We start from the raw sequence: 12,568 nt of genomic DNA, 5'->3' as shown, positions 1-12,568 counted from the left end.
AGTCTATTGTAATTGTTCACCTGGCAGAGGGAAGCTCAATATACACACAACAGGGAGGGAAATGGTTTGTGTGCTTGCTTTTGGATCAGAAAAATAAGCTTTTCTATGCAGTAGCTGGATTCTGAAGGTTGAGGTTGAATTGCTGATCAGTTTAGTTCCTAAGAGTTTTACACTGAAACGAAGAGACAGACAAAACCACTGTGGTCTTGGCTGAGAAGTGTGGTGTGAAGATGTGTGATGCTGATGGATGCAATCTAAAGTCTTCTGCCAGTGACATCCGATACAGCTGTGGTTAATATCTTTCAGATGACTGAAATATGGAACCCATTGGTTCGGAGATGATGCTACTATTAAGAGTTATTTGCTGTAAGATCATTGAACGCTGTGAAGTAAGTTTCTATGCAGTAACAAGGAGTTACGATATTATTATTAGCAAAAACATCAGGACCTGTTTACTTGTTCTGTGTGTACATTACATAATTTATACAAAACTGATCCAAAGGAAAGTCTCTGCCAAGGGAACAGGCTTTCCTCATGTGTATGCTTGAGACAGCATGAACACGATTGCACACCTCACTTTGCATGCGTCATCATAGTTACAGAGTTCATTATTAAGTAGTTTAGTTGAAATTTTTGGCTTGGTTGCAATTCAGAGGCGACATCGGTGACTGATCTGCAGTAGGCCGGCATAGGACTGGTCTATAGATTATACACTTCAAACAAGAGAAGAAAAAACTTCCATTAGAACTGTAATGCTAAGCAGGAAGCATTACAAGGTGTTAGCCCGCAGCCACATGCACCAGCAGCTCCGAAGCAGCAGCCTCAGCTGACCGCTACTTGTTCAACATACTTTGTGCCCCCTGAATGTCATAGTGAAAGTGCAAAACTTCCAGCTTTGTGTTGGGACTAATCAGCTTTCCAGCCACGGAAAACACTCTGAGCTAAGGAGGGCAAGTCCACGGAAACCCTTGCTGTGTGGAAAGTATGCCTAGAATGCTGCTTCACTTTTCAGCAACTTGGCACACCTGTTTTACACAAAGGGTGTGGTTTTTGGAGACAGTAGAGTGCATTTCTAAAGGCTAGGTGATGTTGTAGCAACCCGGGGCAACTGCATGACGTGTGAAGTTGAACGTAGGTGCAGTGGGTAAAGAAACACTCAGATGTGGCTTATGCTGTAAAAGAATACACAAGAATGACCTTTTCATAGTGGGATGAATTCATATTTACTTTAAAAAATGAAATGTGATACTAGGTTTTCTAATCTTTCTGGTGTTTGTGAGCAGTGAGACTTACAGTGTTTGTCTACATTAGCACACTGGTCTGACTAATGACGCCCAGTACACATACTGCGGGCCCTCAGGAGCAGCGCTCGTCTGCCACATCATCATCATCATAACCACAGCTCACTTACAACTGGCTGGAACTCAGACAGATGACCCACATACCCACGTTTATATGCAATATTCAGTTACAAGATTATTCATGCATATGTCCTCCAAAAATATATTAACGCAAATGCATTACCAAACACCAAGACATGGGTGGATTTTATCCCGTTTTTTTAGCTTAAATGGATGAAATAGTATAAAATCTAGTTGTGACTACACAGATTACTCAAGAACAAGGCATTCTTTAGATTTTTTAAGCTTTATCTCTTATCTGTTGTTTTACCCAGGGTGTAAGGGGATTTGGTGCAGTTCGATGCAGTAAACATCATGAAAGAAAGCGAAGGGAGAGAGTGTCAGTTTAGGAGAGTTGTTCCGGCACGAGATGAGAAGGATTATCATTTCCTCTTTTCAGATCTAAAAATAGCCAAACATACCCTGCTCATCTGCTGCCTGCTGCAAAACAGATTTAGATGGATATGTTTTGCTCCACTATGGCATCAAATCAAGTTTGTTGAAATGGTTTTAATGATGACGCCCAAAAATATATTTGATTTATGAAAGAAGACAGTGTTCTGTCCCCTGTGTACTTTCATCACTTGATTAGCTTTTGTTTTGTCTTTTTGCATTTTTTAATGAGTGGGCTTATTTCTCTGTGTTGTGTCTGTGCTGTATGTATGTAGGTGTGCTGGTGTGGGACACGGACAGTTACCTTGGTGACTGAACTGACTTTTGGGAAGTGATACATTACTATAGCAACAGCACCAGTATTTTTAGCAATTGTTCACCATAAGATGCAAATTGCTCATACAAAAATATTCATATAACTTCAATAAATGACACCTAGCATAACTCATGTTAAACAAATGTAATGCTGTGGAGCAAAATTAATATTGACCCAAAAAGTGCATCCTTTTGCTTTCACTGGATGCTTGATTTCTTGCAAGAAAACACCATTAAGCAAGGCATTGCACTTGCAGGATTACTGTAAGTGTGATCAGACTGAATGTTATTGGACCAACATTGTGGTTTTGCAATGCACTAACAAAACTAATCAAGCCTGATTGACCCCAATAGCACAGGAAAGTGTGAGCTATGATGTAAGAGCCGGTGTGATAATCACTCTGATGATAATGCATGAATGCACCGTTCTTATGTGGAGGAACACACGCAGGTGTTTGTGTTTGCTAAGACGAAACCTGCACAGCATACATGATGGTGTCTGAGCAAATGGTGTAATATTCGTCACAGTTTAAATGTTAATGAAATTCTTATCTGTTGGTCATTTGCAGACATGAGCCCTTGCTGCAAAAGAGAAGCCATTTCTCTGTGAAACCAACCAGTGAAATAGGATGTGAAAAAACATATTTAAGTCTGCAGTACAGCACATGCTCTCTCATTCTGCCTGCAGCAGCAGTAGAGAAGTGTATATGATCTTAAAATAACTCAGACAAGAGCGAAGAGGCAGAAGGAGGTATGAGTTTTTGCATTATGAAAAATGTTTTGACCAGCAGTGTTTTCAAGACCTCAAAGTGAAATATGGTCTGGAAAATATATTTCTTGAGATACATACAGTTCTATTTTATGAAATAGGTAATGACTGATCCCAGTGTTTATATAAATGTTATAATTAAAATCATTGCAAACGCATACCACCAGGACAGACCTTGTGTCCTCGCCACCTGCTACCAAGCCTTGTGGGAAAAGCAGAGGAAGCTCAATGCTATACATGAAAAACAAATGAGGAACAGAGCTAAAATATTGTTGAAATCTAAAGAATGGTACAAAATGTGTATAACACTGTCACTATGTTGAGTTTAGAGTAAGTTTGGCTGGAAGAGTTTAACTGGTTCTACATAATCCCCTCAGAACAAAAGCAGACAGCTAACCGGCCACGTTGGAGGCTATGTGGCGACCTGGAGGCCAACCGTACTAAACAAACTAAAGCCTTTCTGCTCGTCTAAACAGCTGTACATGTCATATGTTAAAAGACTATGATGTCACAGTCTATTATGCAACTCTCCTTGAACTCTGGTCTGCAGATCGATCACATAATAACGCACAGGAGGAATAAAATGGCACTTGATGAGAGAGAGAATTTACATTACAATAAACCTGAACACACTGTGCTGTCCTCACAACTGTTAGTCCATTTTCATATCAGGCCAGTTGTATCAGAGTTTTACCTCTATAGCAGTTGTAACCCTGCTGGCACTGTCTCAATATAGTCTTATCACGTCTTTAACCTTTGTTCCTGAAGGCCTACTGAACATCAACTGAAATGTAATAACCTTGCAAGGGATCAGATAGATAGATAGATAGATAGATAGATAGATAGATAGATAGATAGATAGATAGATAGATAGATAGATAGATAGATAGATAGATAGATAGATAGATAGATAGATAGATAGAGTTTTTCCCAATGAGAATCTTATGAGGGCTGGCATTCTTCTCAGTGGTTTCACCAAATGTTTTGTCTTATTTCTCAGCAACTGCCATCAGGTTGTGTCAGGCAACTTTGTTTGTATCAGCAAATCTGTTGTCATGTAGTCTGTTACACATAGTTATACATCTGGTTGATACATTAAAGGAAAAACATACAGCAGTCCCTCTAAGATTGTTGCTATTTTTTTGGTAGAATTCATTAAAATATATCATATTAATTATAACCTATAACTATAACGGTAACTTGTTGCAGTGATAATAAAATTACACTGGAGTGTTTTGAGTAACCTTAAGGCTCAGGATTATGAGGGTAAATGTGAAAAGTTTGCTTTGTACATGCCTGCGTCATCACAACTAGAGATAAGGATGTCAATTCAATTCATGTCAATGGAATAGCCTTTTTCACAGCAGCCATTTTGATATGAAATAGTAGGGTAAACACAGGCATTACTACTGAATAAGGTTTTGTTCCATTCAGGTCAAACAGATTCAGGGTGCTGCTATTGTGATGTGATGAACATCTTTGTTTTACTATTTCATGTTACAGTTTTCTGTTGATTGACTTACTGGTTAATCATTTCAGATCTGATCTTGACTATCAAATATTTTACGTAATCCAACTCTGCCAGAGGTTAATCTGCTCGTAAAAAATGAAGTGGTATGGTATACTTTACAATTACCTTTCCTATACTGCTTTCTAGTCTGACTGGGAACCTAAATGTCAGTCCAAAAGCTCCCACAGGTGTTCAATTGGATTGAGTTTTGGAGGCAGCAAAGGCCAAAGTACATGATTCACATTATTTTCATTATCAGCAAATCATCCCTCGTATCCTGTGGATGAAGGCCTTTTCATCCTGGAAGAAACCACCAGGGTAAAAAGATGTTTCCTCATAGGACAGAAATGATCAAACAGAATGAATTTATATTGATTTGCAGTGACCTTTCCCTCTAAGGGGACAAGTGGACCCAACACAACACAACATAAAAGAGGCAGTGGACCCCCTCACTGTAGGGGTCAGGCATTCAAGCCTGTATAAACCTACATGCAATGAGTCACTATTCCCACACAAACACCAGCCAGTGGATTGGTCTTTGTGAATGAGGCCTCTCGCCATCTGTGTCCCAGTAATTACCCACGTTACAAAGTCACTTAGATCTTTCCCTCTTGCAATCTTGAACATGAAAGGATGTTAATCACAATCAAAATTGTATCTTGCAGTACAGACGGAAGCATCTGCATTCATTGTGTTTCTCCACTCATTTATTCAGATTTTTCTTTTAATTTGTCACCTCTGTATGTTCTAATTGGTGAAATGGCCAGTTAGACATAATAAAGGAAAAGCAGCCAAATTTAGTATTAAATTAAATGTTGAATCGAAATATCTATCTAATATAAATCAATACATTGTTTTATTTCTAGATCTCCAGGCATTTATTGAACTTAAGCCTGTCTTAATTTTGAATGTGGCCATAGCAGATCATTAAATTAATAAAAATTAAATAAATCAAAATGAATGTGTTCAATCTGACACCAAACTGGGGTGGCAGCTGGGTTGGCAAAGCATTGTCACCCCTCTAGATTCATCCCAGGATGTACACTCACGTGATCTTTGGGCCTAATTTTAGCAAATGTAAGTGCAGCTGTCAAACTGTCAAACTCATAGAGAGAAACATCCACTCTGAAGAGGATATTTCTGAGCGCCTTATATGAGAGTAGGTATGTGAGCATGTGATGGTGTGATGTGCGTGAATGTTTGAGTTTTAAAAGAGAAGCTCCTTCTCGGCCAGTCGAACCACTCAAAAGATGTGGGGACAAATATATTTGTGTCCACATTACAGCACACTCACACACATTCTCCCTGCAGCGACCACAGTGAAGTGTATGAGTATGTGTGCTTAAAATAACCCAGACAGGACAAGACAGGCACAGAGGGCTATGAGTGTACAGTTTGTAGTCTGGAATAATCTGGATTAAGCCTGATGACTGCAGTCCAGTTAAAGACGGTTAACTCTTGCAGGATTATGTTGTGGCTTTTCACTCCCACCACATTTTCCTGTCAGTGGGATTGTTTTGGCTCTCGTCTGGTAAAAACATGGCTGCATCAATCCTCTTCTCATACATTTTCCACTTCATACATGTCCTGACACCAGACTCCTTTCCTGAAGGAGCTGCAGTTTCCCTAGATGGATAAGTGTGAGTGAGTCTATATGTGGGTGAAGGAGGTGTGTTTCAATGAAAAGTCCTCAGTAGCTGTGTAACACACTTTCATTGATCTGTCACACAATCACGTCACACGTTTTTATTACCTTTTAATTACTGTTATAATACAGATATAGCAGTGCACACAATTACGGTGGTTAACTGTCAAGGTGGCTCGTTCATTTCTCTTTAAGGAATTTTTCAGCAGTTTGTTTTACAAGAAAAAGCAGTTATTGTCAATGAACAGCTTTTTTTATGACAGCAGTTTACTTTGGTAAAAACAAGAGATTACACATCTTATATCAGGGCCGTGTTTATGTTAGGAGCATAGATGTCAGGGAACCTTTAAACAGGTTACATAAACTGCAGTGAGCGCAGCTGTTGGAGTGAGATTAGGCGGACAACAAATACAGCAAACGCCTCTCCACTCTGGCCCACTGGGATTTGAAGGTGCTATTATTATTTACCAAGCTTTATGTATAATTTAGACATCCCCCTTCCCTTCAACTCAATCTTTTTAATAAACTGAGCAGGATTACAAGCGTATGCACAGTTTGATGCCCCTAGCATGGCTCTAGGGATGGCAGTGTCGGTCGACCCATCACTGAAATATCTCAACTACTACAGGGTGGATTGCCATGTTTGTCAGGTCGAGTCTAATTTGTCCAGTACTTTGGTTTATGACTAAATAACTAAAACTAAGTCTCACTCTCACCGTTGCTTCGTTTTTAGTAACAATTAGCAAATGTTAGCATGCTAACAGGCTAAACTATGATGTCGAACATGATAAACGTTATACCTGCTAAACATCAGCATGTTAATATTGTCATTGCAACCATGTCAACATGCTGACGTTAGCATTTAGCTCCCAGCACCACTGTGCCTACAACCTCACAGAGTATGGCCTCCTGGTTCTCTAACCCCAATGACTTGGGTAGAAATGACACAACTACAAGAGTAATGTTCAGTTTTGAGAGACTTTTACTCCCTATTTGATTAGATTACTGGGAATCCACGTTTATTTAAAGCTGAAGCTGGGCTGTTCTTCATTAACCCCTGTGAGAATATATCAGCAGGGAGGAGTTACGGGTATTTGATCTGTAGATGTTTATATAACCTGGTGCATAAGGCCGAGGACACAATGTTCTTCTGTCTGTTGGATCACTGTAGGAGATTATGGGGACAATCAAATCCACCAGTTAAAACCTACCGACCTTAACCCCTGACCTACAGCAGATATAGCCTACTGTACTAGTGGAGTATATCGGCAGCATGTGGGTCTCCAAGAGATCAGCTGTTTGCCACAGAGAGGACCTGCTGAATCAGAGCATAGTCCTGGTTAAAATCAGTCATTAGAGGGTTTATAAAAGGGTAAGAAAATATCAAAGCAATGGAACTGAGAGAGAGACACAGACTGATAAGTGTTGCACTGTTATGTTTTTTTTCCGGAGTGATAGTGGACAGAAATCAGGAAAGGGGGATAAGACAGCTGAGCATGGAGTGACTCAGCCCGCTCAGCCTCATGGTGATCTTGTGACTCTTTACTCCCACTCACTTTCCTATGTGGATGCATCCACTGTTCCCCCCTCCAAGAACCTCACGGACTATCTAAGGAGGCGGGACATGGCAGAGAACATAGTATTATCCTGTCCCTGTAAAAATCACATTGTGGCCTGTCCCCCTGAAATCTGCTTTTAACCTCCCCACTCCAGGATCCCTCTGCCTTAATAATCTACCATCATGAAAATCTGCTTTATAAACAAATAGATGTGCAGTAATTTAAACACAAACACAAACTGTGTGCGGTGGGGGACCTGGTTTGGAACAAGGCTGTTAAATGGTCTACACAACAAGAAAGTAAAACACTCATCTCTTGCAGAAGCACTCAAGGAATGAGATGAATGTGGCAAAAAAGATGGGGAAGAAAAGAACAATACTAGCAGTGTAAGGAATTCAACATTTCTTCACGTTACAGCAAGTCAAAGACTCTTATGTAATACCAGCTGCCAAGTAAATTTCGTCCGTGTTCACACAGGCAAGGAGGAGTAATGTATGAAGAGTGTGTGAGCTGCAGATACACAAATACAACTATCATTAATGCCTGCAGTACTTAAAGCTCAGAGATTGTGGAAAGATTTGTTACTTCTATTGATTTAGACCAATGAATACTGTAGGTCTAATTGAGAGCTTAAAGTCAATTCAGTTCAATATCTACAGCTTAAAGGTCCAGTGTGAAACATTTAGAAGGATCTATTGGCAGGAATTGAATATAATATTCAGAGGTACGTTTTCATCAGTGTATAATTACCTGAATATAGGAATTGCTGTGTTTTTGCTACCTTAGATTGAGCACACAGTGGTTTTAAGTCTTTCATATTTTTCATGAGTTTCTGGACTACAGGAGTTTCTCCCACATAGTTGGAACAGGAGGATGAGGATGGTCCTTTAAGTGAATATAACTACTACACCATTAGATGCTGTCAACATAAAAACTCTACTATTACACAGTGCATGTACAGTAAGGGTGAGATGATACGAATTAATTTCTTTAAATAATCTTGGGTGTTAAAGACAATGAACTGAAATATATTTGGCCAGGTCCCTATGTTGCCTGTCATCTTCTCTCTCTGTCACTCATTTCCTGTCATCTCCCTACACTGAAGTATAAATATTAAATATAAATATAAATGTAACATTTGACATTTTGTGATATAGTTCTATTTGCCTTCCTAAGTCTAAATGAGACAGACAAAGATAATATATAAGCAGTTCAGTATATGTCTCACGCTGTTTGTTGTAGAATCTCATTTGAATGCTTATTTGTTTTCTTCCTGAGAATTAGATAAGAAGATTGACTGTCACTTTCCTGTCTGTCTGTTCAGTATGAAGCTCTATAGTCAGCAGTTACAGACACCTCCTAAAGCTCACCGATGATAATGTTTGTTTATCTGTTAACAAAACAAACAATTTGCTGTTTTACAAGGGGTTACGTTAATGACTAATGCTTGGGATCCTTGGGAGCTTGTGTTTTTTTTGTACAGGTTAAACAAACTAGATATAACTTTAGAGGTGGTGGTGGGAGGAATCTGTTACCAATGGACAGAGTCAGGCTGTTCTACTCACAGTTCCACATTATCAAGCTCCTCATCTAACTCTCAGGAAGAAAGCATATATAAGCATTCAAATGATATTCTATAACAAATAGCATGCGACATCTACCATACAGTTGTTATCTTTGTTGGTGGATAACCAGAAACTCCTGTTTCTCTGTTCCCCGTCATGTATGTACCATCCATATGTTTGCTTGCCTTTGGCTGTTGACCTTTAAAGTTTTGTCTCTGCTTCAAGACTTCAAGCCAAGGCAGCACATGTAGATGCAGCAGACGAAATGGGACTGGATCTCCAAACAACAGGAAATCAGAGACTGTTGTGCTCACATCTTTACAGAGAACCGCACAAACTTTTTTAGATTAAAGCATATTATTATCACTATCTTGTTACTGCTGTTTAGATTCCCCAGACGCAAATTCAAGAAATGCACTCCTGAATTATTTCCTGGGTGTATACTTGTATGTAGCCTATATATATCTATAAATAACTGTAGGGTATATATTGTTTCATTTTATTTTATTTTTTGTATCTATTTAATTACCAGAGATGATGCAAAGTACATTGATCTCAGCATGCATGTGTCCTGCAGTGTAAGAACCAGATAAAAAAAGCCTCCCAGTCAACAACTTACTCTATTGGAGCGGCCTCTGAGTTATCTTTTCCCTTGTGCCCCAATACTATGGGCGCTCTGTTATCAGAGAGCGCTCTGAAGGACTGAACTCTTTCTATGCAACATTGTGTGCGCCGTCCTCCTCTTTCAACTATGTGAGAAATGCTTCACTAACTTTTTACAACATCCTGTTGACTGATAGTCTGTCATCTTTTACTGCATTCTTGAAAGCAAGAAAAAAAAGAAAGAAAGAAATGAGGAAAGAAAGATTTAGTTAATAAGTTTGTGGCCTTCATAATACTGCATACATCCTTAGTGATGATACAACCTTGGTTTTCCTCATTTGGATCAAAACAGGACTCACTGAAACTGGGACATCTATTGGATATAAATGCAGTTTTCTGCCCTGCACTCACCATACTGCTGTCTGTGGTGCTTCTTTCGTTGTTGGTGTAGGTTTACGGTGTTGCCTGTCACTCTATATGACACCAGTCAGCATAATGTTTACAAATGAAGGATTTATCGCAGGGACCAGGCTATAGGCAATGGTACTTACTGATATTGTCTCAAAACTCTCTTCACCAGCCTGAATTTCCTGAACTGAATTATTTTCATGCCACTGCTGCTCTCTGGTGGAGACATCATGCATACATCCATGCAAAGGAGGAATAGCCGAGTGGAACAGCAAATGCCTGCTGCTGCTGCTGCTGCTTCTTAAAGTGATGGTTACTCTGGACATTTTTTAATAATTTGGCAGCTACTAGTTTCTTTCACTTTATCCATGTTTTAGCAGAGGTGAAAGAAGTAGTTAGATCTCCCACTTAGGTAAAAGTAGGAATACTGTGTACAAATTCTGATACAGTTCCTGCATTCAAGTAAAAGTAAATAAGAATTATCAGCAAAACAAATTCAAGGTAGCAAACTCATTATACTAAATGACTTGAGAGTGTTAAATTGTCACATGTTGTATCACTGATTATGATTATCATTGCAATAATATATAAGCAGCATTCTAATGATGCAGCTATTGTTCACTGCTTTATATGTTGTTGGTTAACACATTTATTACAATGTGTCATATTTTGACCATAAGTGAATACGAACTATTAGTCAGCAAAGTACAGTTAACTGTACTGAACAACTACAGCTATCAAATAGTAAAAAGTATATTATTTCCATCACAAATGTGATGGAGAAGAAGTGTACAGTTGGATTAAATGCAGGACCAGATTAACCACCATATGCACGTCCCCCCAGCCTATTTTCACAGAAACAACAGTATTTGTACGCTGGGATACTGCCCTGCTCCAGGTTTGCTGTATGTTCGTTGGTTTGTTATAATTTTAATTTTAAAAATAAAAGTGTATTTGAGTATGCTCCATGTACACATAGTATCAGCTGCAGAAAGGTATCAGAACTAGATCTTGATAAGGCTTGGAGATGCAGGAGTTACCTCATGAACATTTCCATTACAGTTTTTAATGATGCTTCAGTGGCGCAAACAAATAACCAAACAATCAAATTACAGCTCACACACACAACCTGAGGCCTTCAGGGCCCCGGAGTGGCCCACTTTGCCCAGTTGGTTGTCAAACCTTGATAAAAGGGATTAATCAAGTGAAGTACAAGTACCACAAACGTGTTTAGTAGTACAGTAAACCTTTTGATTACATTTAATTAGGTACTGTAACCCAGGACTAAAACCATTCTTACACTAGCTTTCACAATGGCACATTTCAACCCCGACTTTAGCCTAGGACTTGAGTTACTGGCCCTACTCCACAGCAGTGTTAGCCTAACATTTGAGGGGTTATTACCTGAAAATCAACTAAACACAAGGCTGACATGTGCCAGTGTGAAACTAGGCTAACAGAATGTAAACCTAAATGTAAACATTATTAGCATGTCCTGACAGATCTTTAACCCAGGGCCAGTACAAGTGCAGTGTGAACTGTAAAGCCCTGGGCTTAGGTTGTCCTGGGTTAATAATGTGTGTGTGAATATGGGTTAAGTTATCCCAGGTTCAACTCAGCCATGGGCTAAGGAAATATGCAGTGTGAAAAGCCTTTTAGCCTGGGGCTAAATTCAATTCAATTTCAATTTTATTTTATTTGTATAGCGCCAATTCATAACAGAAGTTATCTCAGGACACTTTTCAAATAGAGCAGGTCTAGACCGAACTCTGTGCCACTCCCTTAGGATGGCATTTTCAGTCCTGCAGTGTGAAAAACCCTATAAAAGGTATTTAAAGGTAACTTATAGATTAAAGACACACGTTAGTTACATAAAACCAGTTGTGATAGTAAGAATAATGATAATAAGAATAATAAGAATATATATATATAAAGTTATATATATATATATATATATAAATTGCACAAAGGTGATTTTATAAGACAAATTAATAATTTGATCGTGGTTAACTGTAAAAAAGCTTTTTGTTACTTCACAATTCAATTCCTGTCTTAGTCAAGGCAGAGAGGACAATAGATAATAGACAATGGACAATCTCTACTTCATTTGCACTCCATCTGCACTGCTTACTGTTTGCACTGTTTACTGTGGCGACTGTGTTAAGTTAAATTTAATTTAATTTTGTTAACTTTTATTTTATTTTTTTAAATGTATGTTTAATGTATGTCTTGCATGCTACTGGATGCTTGAATTTCCCTCGGGCTAAATAAAGTATCTATCTATCTATCTATCTATCTATCTATCTATCTAAAGGATGATACATTGTGAGCTGTCACATTGAATTGACACTGATACATTTATAGAGTTGTTCTAATAAAATTGACTACATGTACAAAATAC

This window comes from Dicentrarchus labrax, unplaced genomic scaffold, assembly GCF_905237075.1.
Source record: "Dicentrarchus labrax unplaced genomic scaffold, dlabrax2021, whole genome shotgun sequence".
NCBI lineage: Eukaryota > Metazoa > Chordata > Actinopteri > Moronidae > Dicentrarchus > Dicentrarchus labrax.
Note: the sequence above shows the minus strand (reverse complement) of the source record.